Consider the following 14173-nt stretch of genomic DNA (forward strand, 5'->3'; position numbering starts at 1 on the left):
AAGCCTGTTTGACTTTCTTTTTTTCTGTGAAACACAAAAAGAAAAGAAAATACTGGTTGTTTTTTATGTGTTTGTGTGTGTGTGTGTGTGTGTGTGTGTGTGTGTATGTATGTATGTATGTAATTCTATATATATATATATATATATATATATAGAATTATTAGGGGAAAAGAGCTTTCAGAGATCACTTAAGGTCACAGAATCTCTATAAAAGTATTCTGAAAGTCCAAAATTTATGTTGTAATACAATAAAACCTTTTGCTTACAGAGAGTTTTTTGTGAAATGAATCAAATGATTTGCTCTTTGAAAAAAGTAAACTCAAAATAATTGGTAACACTTTAGTATAGGGTCCAATTCACACTAATAACTAGTTGCTTATTAGCATGTCTATTATTAACATATTGGCTGTTTATTAGTGCTTATAAAGTACATTTAATGCATGACATCTATAATCCTACCCAATACCCTAAATTTAACAACTACCTTATAAACTATTAATAAGCAGCAAATAAGAAGTTAATTGAGGCAAAAGTCATAGTTAATGATTAGTTAATAGTGAGAATTGGACCCTAAAATAAAGTGTGACCAAATAATCTTTTTGTGTGTGTCTCTGTGTGCTACTGTTCACAATTTTTTAATTGAAAATTCAGTAAAATCGTGAACTATTATTGCAATTTAAACAACTGTTTTCTGTTTTAATGTATTAAAATATAATTCACTCCAGCATTACTCCAGTCTTCAGTGTTACATGATCCTTTGAAATTATGATTTATTTTTTTTAACTCATTATTATCACAGTTGTAACATTTGTTTGTACCTTTATGAGCATTCTATGGACTTTTTTCAGTGAATTATTCCTATTTCACTTTTCTCCAAGTCTGGGTTTCAACAAACAGCTCCCTCACTTAGATACTCGCCTGTAGGTTTATTCACACCAACAGCGGTATTTCTGTCTGTAATGACCCTTACCGCTCATTGATTCTCAGCTTGTGTCAGAATGAGGGATCAGGTACATTGAAAATGCTCTGGGCCCCATGAAATTCCTCCATGCCAGTCAAACCCAGGGCACAATGAGTTCACAGCAAAGCTAGTTTTATGAACCCAATATACATCAGTTGAGCACTAATTAAAATGCTGTCACTCTATTGCGGTAGAGGAATTTGTTAGGCCACCAGACTAATTGTCAATAATGGTTTAACATAGCTGTAGTTCATTTGCTTTGTTACTCTCCACAGAGCCATAACGTTGGAGAACCAGCTAGTGGTGCTCGCCACGGCAGCAGCGGACGCCGGGAGGTACTACGTACAAGCTGTTAATGAGAAGAATGGAGAAAACAAGTCAAGCCCATCCATTTACCTGAATGTGGCAGGTAAGTTGAGGGGGGGATGAATCTCATTAGATCATTTCTATTACCCTGCAGCTAATGTCACATGGCCAGCCAATGATGCAGCCCAGACAGAACTATCGACCAGACGTGGGAGTTATGGCCTTCAGTTTGTCTGCACCCACTTTTGTTTTTGCCCACGTGTTGTAGGTGCAGTTTAACACCCTCACATCATAAGCCTGTAGGCCGGCATGCAGATGTGAGGTACCTGTAATTTCCACTCCCTCAGGGGGCCGTTTAATGCGGTGCATTCATCAGAGAGGAAGGCCATCAGTGGAATGACACACAGAATCTGTTTGTTCCAGTGACACACTTGGATCTGCTAGCTGAACGTTGTTTGGTTGCTGCTGTCGTAGCTGCTTTGGCAGATGCTACTGAGGGTTTCCGTATTTCACAATTCCAATGTGCACATCCCATTCATACTTACACAGCCAGTGGGAATCCCTCAAAAATGTATTTAGTATGAAAGTTAGATCTGGTTTGATCAAATTAATTTTGGATTTAATCAGTTTACTTACTTGTGCATAACTGTTATCTATGTAATGTGTAAAAAAAATTTTTTAATGTTTTAGGGTTAATTTGTTTGTTTTTATACAAAACAGTTAGAAATTTTAATATCAACCATGTATTAGTTACTGAGCATAACACAATAATTTACTTATTGGCAATATCCAGAATTTGACTGTAATGCAGTCTTGGCAATGGCAATGATTCCTTCAACAGACTGTGGGTTACATCATTGACCTCTGGGAAATGGCAGTGAGCTAGAATTTGATGTGAGATGAAAGAACATGGAACTAGCATTATTTTTTCAATACTAGATGAAACCAACTTGATGATTTGAAGAGTATAAATGAGCAGGAGGCTCGAGGCCGCTAATAAAAAAAAGCCTGGCACTGAGCTTCTACACCAACTGCAGAGTTAATAATTCAATTGAATTATGAGTTTTAATATCCTTATGAATGACGTGCATTTAAACTAGTCTTCTGTAAAAGCCTTTAACTCGGTTCTCTCTTCATTTGCTTTTCAACCGCTCCGGTTTTCAGATTATCACATGAGATGATTAGCATTGAATCTGTGAATGCGGTACAGATAACGTACAATTGCATTCATCGTAATGAGCGTGTATCAGTGTGTATAGCTCTGTCAGAACCGGGGATTTGTTAGGTTGCAATGATACTTTTTTGGACGCTGTTGAAATGAAGCAGTTAATTAATTTCCCCATTGAAGTGCTAATTCTCCTGATATTTGAGGAACAATAGAGCTGAGCCCAGATGAAGGGGTCTATCTTCATGTGACTGCACTGTGGCATTTATACCCAGTATCTCATTCTACTCTTCACTTTCTCAGGAAGTAAACACGGAACGACAGACAGCAAAATAAAGAGTATCCAGTGGGAAGCAGCCCCCTTGAAACCCTTTTTAGTTACACTTGCAGACAGCAGATGAAAGCTTCTACTGCCCTTAATGTGCCTTAAGTACAATTCAAATGTCAAGAATGCCCTTGTGGCATTTCCTGCTTTTCAAAAATTAGCCAGCATTCACCTCAAAGCTGCAAGGCAAGTGCTATGAACGAAGCGAAGAATAATGACCTTTGAATAACCATGGCCTTGGTCTTATTGTAATTAGCTGTGCTATCTTGCTAAGACCAGTGTCAAATCTCTGTGTGTTCATGTAGAGGTTTTTAAGGGCCACTGTGAATAAATGTATTTTTAATTTCAGAGGCAAGATAGTCACATTGGTTTGTATACATTTTATTCATATTCAAAACGATGTGAACATTACGGTGCACTAAACAGTGTTTGTTTCATTACTCGAAGCCAGAAGGCACTCTTGCGCAGAGACTTCAAAATAATTCATAGACATAATAATAACTTATGACATGCCAGGAAATCCCTAATATGGACAAAGGCATCCAATTATCATTGTAGATAAAATGAATAAAAAGCAACGTTTTGAATGTTGAAATGTGAATACAGTAAATACACGATTGTGACAATACTGTATATGGTTTAAATGTGTTTTTCCAAGTCATCTCCAGGTAATAAATAAATAAAGTATATGAATAATGCAGTGCTAATTGACACGTCATTTATTATATTAATGTATTTTCTGCCTTATTTGGTGATAAAAATGGAAAATTGTGAGTAGTATATAGGCTAAACCAATCATAAAATTCTCATTAGGAATTAAATGATCAATTAAAAGTCAAGAGATAAGACATTTTTATAATTTTTTTCTTTCTTTCCTTTCACCCAGAACATTAGCTATATTAGCATCCACGTTTATTATAAGTACACACTGCAGTTTTGTCATTTACCCCTGCTCAATCTCTGGATTCTGACTGAATGTCAGTGATCATCAGCTGGAAAAAATGTTCTTAAAATGTAGTTTTATTGTTATAGTTATAGTTGTGTAGTTGGTAGTTTTTTCTGCAGTAAAGTCTAAAAGTAATTCCAACTTTCCTCATTCCTCTAGGTCGTTATTGTTATAGCTGTAGTCTAAGTGTCCCAATTATCTTAAAATTAGAAAGATCATTAAAACTTTATAGTTATTGGTATAGTTATCATCCCTAGTGTGAATGGGCATTTAAGCCAATAAGCAAACACCCCTAGCAATCACGTGTCCACACACTGTCAACAATTTCCTAGCATCTTAGTGGCTAGTTTGAGAGTTTGTTCCTTACTTTATAGATTCATATTCTATTCAGAGGCATTTTTTCTTGCCTTTTTACTTTTTCTTGCTTAAAGGTGATCATCCATCCAATCATAAACGAATTATTGTGCATCACACTGAAAAGCTTTTGTCAGATGCGACATGGATTCCATTTGGCGGCATCTCCCTCAGGCTCCATGCTGTCGCTCTTTCATTATTCCTCACACCTGGATTTAGAAAGGTCAGCCTGGTTGAATACGCCACCTTGGAGCATGTGATCATGGTTGATTAACTGATAACACTCAAGAGAGCATGCTGTTACAATTCAGTATTAAGAGTGGGACGTGATTTCAATGTGCCGATGTAAAGGATCACCTTGAGAGTTGCTATTTTAACAGTGGCATTTTATGGAAATCATGTTGATTTCATCAGTAAGAGAAAAAAATATTCAATGATGCATTGTGATTTTTTCTCTTATGATTCTGGAGCAATCCAAAAAGATTCTTCTGCTACTTAAATAAGATATATTTCAAATATATTTGTATTCAGAATCTTTGCAAATCATTTTGGAATTGCATTGAAAAACGTATTAAATCTTGAGGGCCCTAACGATTCTAACACCTGCCCTTTACTAGGGGCTACATTTATTGGACCATATTGTCTTATAAACGTGTGGATGTGGTTCCTCTGATACAGATGATTTATCTGAATGTGGTCTGCCTGTCGTTCTGCCTGGCAAAGGCAGCATTTTAACTCTCACAGCAGCTTGATTTATTTGAAAGGAAATAGGCTTCGACTAACCAGCTCAGTCATTATTTGCCGTTACTAATGATCTCATTTAGAGGCAACCGTGTGCTTGGTTCTGTTTCATTTCTCCTGGCTGAAATAATAATCCACTATTTTAAAACAGAGCTGGCACTTCTGCAGAGATGTGTCCATTGTGTGATGTTTCAGTGTGGATAAATGACATTGAATCTCACAGTCGAGATGCATGTCTACAGGTGGCTTTCCAGGTTTGCTTTCACACAGAATTTAGCATACATGTGCTCTGCATTCATAAAAATACATTACATAATAGGCACTTGACAGCAACATTGACATATGAATGCTGAAAAATTCTGAAGTACTTTGGTTTTGTTTGTCCAGTAAAAAATATTTTTCTTTCAAATAAATGTTGGTCTTTTAAACTTTTCATCCATAAAATAATTCTGAAAATTGCAATTGTCACAAAAATATTAAAGGTGCAATAGAATGCAAAAATCACTTTTATAAGGTGTTTGAACAGTTGTGTGGCAGCAGTGTGTGAAAACAACCAGCCTACAATGTTAAAAATCCACTTGCTCATTGTTTTATAATCCCAAAAAAATCATAAACAGTGTCTCCACATGAGCAGTTCCAGATTTGTGATGCTCTCTATCCTATTAGCATATACACAACCCTGAGTGAGAAGCTGCGGTCTGCCATTACGGTTCTCTTGCTGTAGTTGCTGGAGATACAATGTCAGCACCAAAGAGCCATGAAAAGTGTTATGTGTTGTGATGCGCCAATGAACATAGGAGTCCCCATAGACCTCTAAGGACACGGTGGTTAAATTTCATTTTCGAAGGAAATGTCCCAGAAAAAAAAAAAAACAGAAAAGTCCTATACTTTGTACTAATCTTTTGACGCCAGACTGCCTCACAAACGAGGGTCAGGTCATTGCTGGAGTTGAGCAGATTGCTTCTGAAAGAAGGAACGATACCAACGTTTCATGCGCAAACGTCCAGACTCCAGACAAAGTAAGCATCACGCATCATATTTAGTTTTCAAAAAGATTCTTGGCTCTCTGTAAGGTTAATGTTATTAAAGCTACTATTGTCTCTGCCTGTTTTCACTAATGCTGCCTTCAAGTGCTACCAGAATGATCGTGAATAGGAATGTGGTAGTTAAAAATTGCGTAAACCATAACACTGGTATGCCCACGAATATGAGCTCTTGAAGCTCCACACTCTTCTGAGAAGTGAGCAGGGTTGCCAGTTTTTCACAACAAAACCCACCCAATTGCTACTCAAAACTAGTCCAATTGCGTTTCGAGGGGGGTTCCCTGGTAAAAATCGCATTCAGGAGTGGAAAATCACTTTATTGGGGTTGATTCAACCTGCGGATATGAAAAGCAACCCGTGTTTCGAAAGGGAAAACCGCGGTCTTCGCAACACTGGAAGGGAGGCAGGAGCACCAGCTTATTTTCATTTAAAAGGGACATAAACATAAGCGTTTTCACTCATGCCCAATTTCAGTGGAAATTTCAAGAAGCTATAAAAAATTATCTGTGGGGTATTTTGAGATTAAACTTCACATACACACTCTGGGGACATCTGAGAACAATTTAAAATATTGTATCAATGCATTGTATGGCACCTTTAAGCAGATCAACTATTTTCAGTATCTGGTGTGACCACCGTTCGCCACACGCAGTGCAACACATCTCCTTCTCATATAGTGGATCAGGCTGTTGAATGTGGCCTGTGGAATGTTGTTCCACTCCTCTTCAATGGCTGTGTGAAGTTTCTGGATATTGGCAGGAACTGGAGCAGCCCATAGTATACGCCGATCCAGAGCATCCCAAACATGCTCAATGGGTGACATGTCCAGTAAGTATCCTGGCCATGCAAGAACTGGGATGTTTTCAACTTCCAGGAATTGTGTACAGATTTTTGCAACATGGACCCATTCATTATCATGCTGCAACATGAGGTGATGATCGTGGATGATTGGCACAACAATGGGCCTCAGAATCTCGTCACGGTATCTCTGTTCGTTCAAAATGCCCTCAGTATAATGGATCTGTGTTCATTGTCCACAACATATGCCTGCCTATACCATAACCCCACTGCCACCATGAGCCACTTGATCAACAATGCTGACATCAGCAAACCACTCACCCACACAATGCCATACACGCTTTCTGCCATCTGCCCTCTACAGTGAAAACCGTGATTCATCCGTGAAGAGAACACCTCTCCAAAGTGCCAGATGCCATCTAATGTGGGCTGGTTAGGTGTGAGGTGGATGGATTATGTCGGCAAAGGATAAGCTCACTAACACAGATTAGACAGATAAATACAAAATATAAAATAAAATAATCACTATATTATATTATATTTTATTAAATACACACTGTAACATCTTAGTTGTGTTCAAATTCCTCATTCCCTGAAGGAAGTAATGAAGATGTTATGTTGTGATGACATATGGGGTTCTACCTGGATGCCCCAATCACCTCTGACTGTAAAAGAAAACACCAATGAAATTTGGCTTGTGGATTTTTTTATACCTGAGCCACTCCCTGTGCATACAGCTATAAATAGGCGACAGGTGCATCCACTTTTCAGGTTTTACACTGAGGAGCCGAGAACCTGTCCCTGGCAACCAGCGATCGTTCAAGTTTGTGTCATGGAGACATAACGTCTCTGTTCCCTCCATCAGGGAGGTAACCGAGATGGTCCCTATCTGTCGTTCACTACGACTTATGTCATGACGACATACTGTATGGTGTCTATGGCACTACTTAAATCCTGTCACAATACTATGGCATTGCAAATGTTGACAAGCAGCCGTGTGTTTGCTCTTTTCTCAGTTGCTCTCATGACCGGGCTGTGATAAGCCGACGAGATCCTGAGGACCCTGATGTCCACTTCCTGTAACTGGGCAAGGGCGCCCTCCGTGACTTTCGTAAAGACATGGGGGGACAGGGAAAGCCTAAAGGGGGGTATCCTATACTGCCATGCCCTACTCTTGAAAGCAAACCGCAGAAAGGTTCTGTGTCGAGAAAGAATGGAGACATGAAAGTAAAGGTCCTTCAGGTAAACTGCTGCTGGGGCTGGATGTACCTGATGATGCGCTTCTACATCGACATCTTCAACGGAAGCTTGTAAAGGGCCTGATTCAAGACTTGCAGATCCAGGACCGCCTTTCTTGGGTACGATGAAGTACCTGTAAAACTGCTGCCTCATCTCAGCTAGAGGGACAGGCTCGATTGCATCCTTTGCCAGTAGGACAGCAATCTCCATGCGCAAGACATGAGCATCTCGCACTGCCACTGAAGTCTCGAAAATGCTGCTGAACTTTGGAGGTTGCCTAGCAAACTGAATTGCAGTGCGTGAGTGCGGCGATTGTGAACGGCCTTGTCCGTGAGGCGGGATTTACGCCTCGTGGGGAAGAGAGGAGTGTGTATGAGAAGCATTCAGAGACACAGGCTGTGTGTGCGGTCTTCTGAATTGGGAATAGCGAACATGCAATAAGACGCAGCTCTTGTAAATTATCTTTTTTGTTCGTTGTCTGTCTTTTCAAAGCTTAAGTTACATAACGTTTTTCTCTAGTTTTAATTTGCCTAAATATTGACCTGACCCTGTAAGCGCCATAATCCCACTCACTCTCTCTCCTGCTTTCCGGTGTTTTTTTTTTAATGGTGGGCATTTACACAGTTGGCTAGAGCAGAGCCGATTGGGGATAACGGATGTGCCCTCACTCTGTTGGTTAGTAAGACTGGCACTCAAGACTGACAGTCATGCATATGCTCTGGAACAGAGTAATATCGCAGGCTTTTGCGATTAGCAAATCACAACATCTCAAATCGTGATTTCGATTTGATTTCGATTAATCGCACAGCCCTAATGTCCATCCTCAAATGACAGGTAACAACCACAACCAAGAAGACACGGACAGAACGGCAGCTTTAAAAAGACCCAAACCATCCATGATTTGCTTTTTAAGGAAAGTTTAAGAAACAAATTTCATTGGTGTTTTCTCTTAAAGTCAGATGTGATTGTGGCTTCCAGGTAAGAACCACATATGTCGTCACTACATAACTCGTAGTCATCGTCAGATAGGGAACAAGACAAAGATACCAAATGATGGCAATTTGTTTTTAAATGATCTGCTGTAAGCAGCAAAAGTTGTTTCATTCAATACAGAACACAATTGATAAAATAGCTCGTTTGGCAACACGCAAAGATCAACCTCTTCTGTGCATGCAGAGCTCTGTTTGTGTGCTGTACATCACTCTGCTTAAGTCCGCCCTCTGCCTTCATAGAACATCTCACATCAGTCATTTATGAGGGTTTATGATGTTTAGGATGCTGTTGTTGAAGACAGTGAGCAGCAGGCAAGCTCATATAGTCCGGAAGCTGGTGTGGGTTTATATTTTCTAAATTATGTATTTTCTTCTCTCTTCCTATGGATTTCATTTTGAGAGTGAAGATACTTTTTCAACAGTGCTGTCCCGTTATATGAGCAGGTATTCAATTCATAGTGGACACAGGGTATCTGGATGTAGCCGTCCGCTCAGGTATCCCGTTGGGTACCTGAAAAAACCTTTCAAGGAAATATAACTGTGTTTCTAAGCCAAGCTGCATTTCATCATTTTGGATTGGTGACAATAAAGAAAAGCCCAGGCTTTAGGAGGGAAAATCAATCATGGTTTCATTCTCAAAATGCTTGTTTGTGCACAAACATAATCAAAGCTGTAGTTTAGATGTCTTTTGCATAATAAAATCAGTCCCCATTGTGATATGCTAGTATAATTTGCAGTTGATGACTGATTTTAGAAATAGAAGATTGAAATCGCAGAACAAGGATGCTTGGTTGGTAACAGACATGTGAACATTAAAAATTCATATAGGGGCTCCGTCCGTGTGTTGTATTATGCCCCCCTCACAGACCACATGAGGTTTTAATATGCTTTCATCTGCCTTTTAAATCAACCCCCTGTTTTTGACTCAGTTTTAGTGCTCTGAAAACATACTACAATCTATCTATGTAACGGTACATAAACAAGACAGTTCGGTTTGGTTTTGATTTCAGTACAGCTGGGGGAAAAAAATAAACATAATTTCTTTTTTATTATTAAACAGTGGTTTATAACAGTGGTTAAAAAATTGCTTTTTTATTATTAAACAGTGGTTTACTGAACAAATTGTTCTATTGTTTTATAATTAAAATTTTCTTAGGGATAAAAATCTACCTCAGCCTATGCACTAAACTAAACTGTAGGGAGCCCTTTTATATTACTATAAGATTACAATTATCAACAGAGACAAAACATAAGTCCTATTACTGTTTTTTTTTTTTTTTAATTGCAAAAATAAATTGTTTTGTGTCCTGTTTGCTACCTCAATTAAAATTTCTGATTTTAATTAGCCTTTAGGAATTTATTGACTCAATTATGAATGATGCACCCTGCTTTGCCTAATATGCATTTTCCATGAAATACAAATAAAATACACAACTTATTACAATTTGCTATATAAACAATGAATAATATACCATGTACTGCATCCCACAGTGCAGTGCTTCAACTTTATCTTCCATTTACAGTGTGATGAATGAACAGGATGTAATATCCATGACTCATTTGAATGGACTACCAAAAGCTTTCTTTTCTTTTCTGTTGTTTTCCTTTCTTTTAAGTTGCGGCTGATATAAAATAATAGGTCACCTGTGATCCTGAAAGAGCAGCTCTGTAAAAAAACTGCTCCCTTCAGGCCAGCGGAATATAATAACATTTCTACGATGTTTTGAATGAGCAGCTACCATTGCTGCAGGGACAAATTTATGCCAAGCTCAGTCGGAGCTATGTGATAAACACTTCCACCTGCAGCCATCATTTGCAAGTCAGGTTCCTGTGCCGTTCTCACCCTGCGAAGCGAGCCCAGGCTTCGGGTGAACGCTAACTGAAGAATCAACGCATATCGACATGACTCAGAGTTTGACAGGAACAGCAGGACCGTCAGGGGAGGGCGTGGGATTGAACCCCAGCATGCGGAATATTCAGAGAACGGCGTCGTTAAGATTTAATGAACACCTCCATAAATTTTTATCATACCCTTCCTGCTGGCAGATTACATTCAAACAAAAGCTGCTTTCCTGTGCCGTAAGCTGACCCAAGAGACTAAATATGATTAAAGCTGAGCCTCCTACCCCATGTTATCTACCCTTATTTCTTTCTTTTTTTTCGCATTTAATTGTTATTATCGCCTTCATCCCACCAGAATATCCTCTCCGCACCCCTCCCGCCCCACTTCCACCATCTGATTTCCTTGAGGAGTTTCAAATTAGCTCCGCCACTCCAATGAGGGTTTCATCCCTGACACTCAGCACCTTGTTTAATTGGCTATATCTTAAACAAATAGGTCCCCCGAGAGATCGTGTTTAGTTTGTAATATCTTAGATTTGATAACTTGTCACCTGTAATTTGAGCCGAGATTGATAGGAGGCGACAGCGGGCGATTTGAGGCGCTCTGATGGACCGTCTGCTGGAGAAATCTGCCATTTCCCCTAATTAGCATGTGAAAGACGCACCGGGGTTTGGTGCTCGCAACAGCTATTGATGGAGGAATAATAAGATGCCTGTCAGCTTTTCTGATAGTAGATGTTTATAGGTGTGGCAGCACTTAACCTTTTAAGATGATAACGCGCTCGATTATGGGAGGAAAATCACAAGTGTCTTATCTGTCAAGCGCTGATGTTCTTGAGGAGATTTGCCCAGTGTCATTGTTATTTTTGATAGTTTGCCCGAAGTAATGGAGGATGAAAAATCAAAAGTAGAGACGAATGCATTAGAAATGCCCCACAGGGCCCAGCCTCAATTTCCTCTTCGATTACAGCATCGTCTGGACATAATGTGCTACCAAAAAATGAATAGGCTCACAACTTTAAAGTTGGAGAGAGGACAACATTATCAGCTTCCTAAACATAGCCTTTGCTAATAGCATTTTCAGCAAGCCAGATGTATCTTTATGGGATGGACATTAGAGTGCTTTTTAATGATGATGTAGAAATTAAAGGGATAGATCACCCCAAAACTACTATTCTGGCATCATTTACACACCCTCTTGTGTTTCCAAAGCATGTGTTTTTTTGTTTTGGTCTTTTTTTTTACAGAATTGTATCATTTAAATCAACCAGTATATTGTTGTTTCTTTCTGGGTTATAGTACCATGGCTCATTGTTTTAATAACTTAGCCTTTAAAAAAATTAAAATGAATAATAATAATAATAATAATTAATTATTAATTTAAAAAGTCATTTTATTTTTTTTAATTTACTATTAAAATAAAAAAGTGGGTATTAAAAGGTGAGCTGTGTAGGTTTTATCACTTTTTGTGATTACTACTTTGAAATGAATTTATCATAATATTTGCAATATTTTAGTTCTAATTAAAACACTTATTTGAAATTTTCTCATAAGACGCACGCATGCACTCTTTTCATTTGCATGAAGATCTTTTTATTCTCTTTTTTTATTTCTTTTAATTAATAACTAACTTTTGTAGTTGCGGTAATAATGAATAGCTTGCCAACCATGTGACTTCAGTAATTACCAGTTGGAAAACCATTCCATTGTTTTGTAATTGCACCATTATTAGCAACCTCGGTGTTGCGTCTCTTAGTTTCCGGCCCCAGGAAACAAACTGAAGTTTTGTTTAACAGTAAGACGTAGTCATAGACATGCAATGCTTGAATATAATTGTGTTTTTAAATGAGACTTAAACTCACAAGCTGATATGCACAGCAGAGCGTCCATTTGGTGTGTGCATTTGAATACAGTCCAATCCAGTGCACCCTATGTGTCACTGGCAAGAATAATACTAACAATAATACTAATAAAATTCTGATTCGCTGACCCTTTCTCTTCATGCATACAAATAGGAATGAGGAAACATGTTTATATCAACAGCTGCATATCCTTTGAAAGGCCATGGCTGAAAATTCAGGTACTGAGCAGTTTTTTGCCTGACAACATTGGAAATATCAGGTGTATTTTGGGAAAATAAGCAAATGAGACATCATTTCTAAATATGCGAAACTCTTGCCGTGTCGGCTAGCAGGTCTGTCCTCGGGTATCAACATGACAGCATGTGTTTCGGCTAGTGTTCATGTTACCACAGCTTTTTGGTCAGCGTGAGTTAGTCTAGTCACTCTCCTGTCAACCTGTCAGTCACGAAAGTATCGCTGGCGGTGGAAGTAGGTCATGGAAGTACAGTGGTTAACTCTGTTTACAGGAAAGTCTGCGTGTTTTGTTTCCTGCTCCGCAACAAACACTGCATGTAAATGAGCACGTTCATGGCGGGCCGATGCATCTGAGATCTCCTTTATGAAACTCCAGCATGGTGCGATTGTGATGTAAAAATAAACAGCCTTCTCTTTGTGCGTGAATCACACTGCGTTCAGGGGCCTCTCCTGGCTTTCATTGTAGCAGTGCAGAGCCTCAAAATGTCGCTGCAATCATTTTTGTATATCCACAGTAGCATTCCATTTCATGGATTGCAAACAGATGGCAGAAGCATTGAAGTGAAGTGTTTGCATATGCAAAGAGCATCATTCCAACATCAGAATGGAACGGCGAGGAATATATATCTGGATATGCCTCCCCTCCATATATATATATAGGAGTGTGTTTGTTGTGTTGAAGTCAGGCGACATTCAGATGGCTTATTCTGTCTAAAAGACGCGCCTGGAAGCGATGATAACAAACTTTTCATTCTCAAAAAAAAGTCAGTAATGCGTTTCCCCGGTAATAACATTTTAGTGCCGTCTAACCTCTTTATGCCAGCGTTTGCAAGAAGTCTGCCTCGGCCATGCAGAGGAGACAATCCCCGATGAGCACAATCTCGTTTCATTGTGGACATATTATTCGCTTTGTGATTGTACTATCAAGTCCTAGAAGACTGGCCAGGATTTTAAATGGATAATTCAAGCCCAAAATGGGAATTTTGTAATTATTTACTCACCTTAATGTCATTCCAGACCTGGGGTGCATTTCCCTAAAGCGTTGTTAGAAACACTGAAATGACTTTATTTCTTCTGTAGAATACAAAAGGAAGTAATTTTCAGAATGGCCCTGCTGTTCTTTTCCATATAATTCAAAATAAATTAATCCTAACTGTGAAGTTTAAAAATAATAATAATATAATAAATAAATTATGAACAAATATTAATAAAAATAATAATTATTATTATTATTAACACATTCATTAATGAATTAAAAACATAATAATACCATAACAGTAGTCCAGTAGTCATCCAATGCTATTTATGGAATTATTATGTTTTTAATTCATTAATGAATTGTTAATAATAATAATAATTATTAGT

General features: G+C 38.4%; 1 protein-coding gene across 1 annotated transcript in view; it reads left to right on the top strand.

The window, feature by feature from the left end:
• The first annotated feature begins 1238 nt into the window (after positions 1-1238).
• Positions 1239-14173, top strand: part of LOC113091961 (protein sidekick-1-like) — a 110828-nt gene continuing 97893 nt past the window's right edge. Inside the window, exon 1 of the mRNA XM_026257647.1 lies at positions 1239-1370. The gene's annotated coding sequence lies outside the window, so the exon portion shown is untranslated. The remainder of the gene's footprint in view (positions 1371-14173) is intronic.

The sequence above is a fragment of the Carassius auratus genome, unplaced genomic scaffold (genome assembly GCF_003368295.1).
Source record: "Carassius auratus strain Wakin unplaced genomic scaffold, ASM336829v1 scaf_tig00214411, whole genome shotgun sequence".
In the NCBI taxonomy this organism is placed as follows: Eukaryota; Metazoa; Chordata; class Actinopteri; order Cypriniformes; family Cyprinidae; genus Carassius; species Carassius auratus.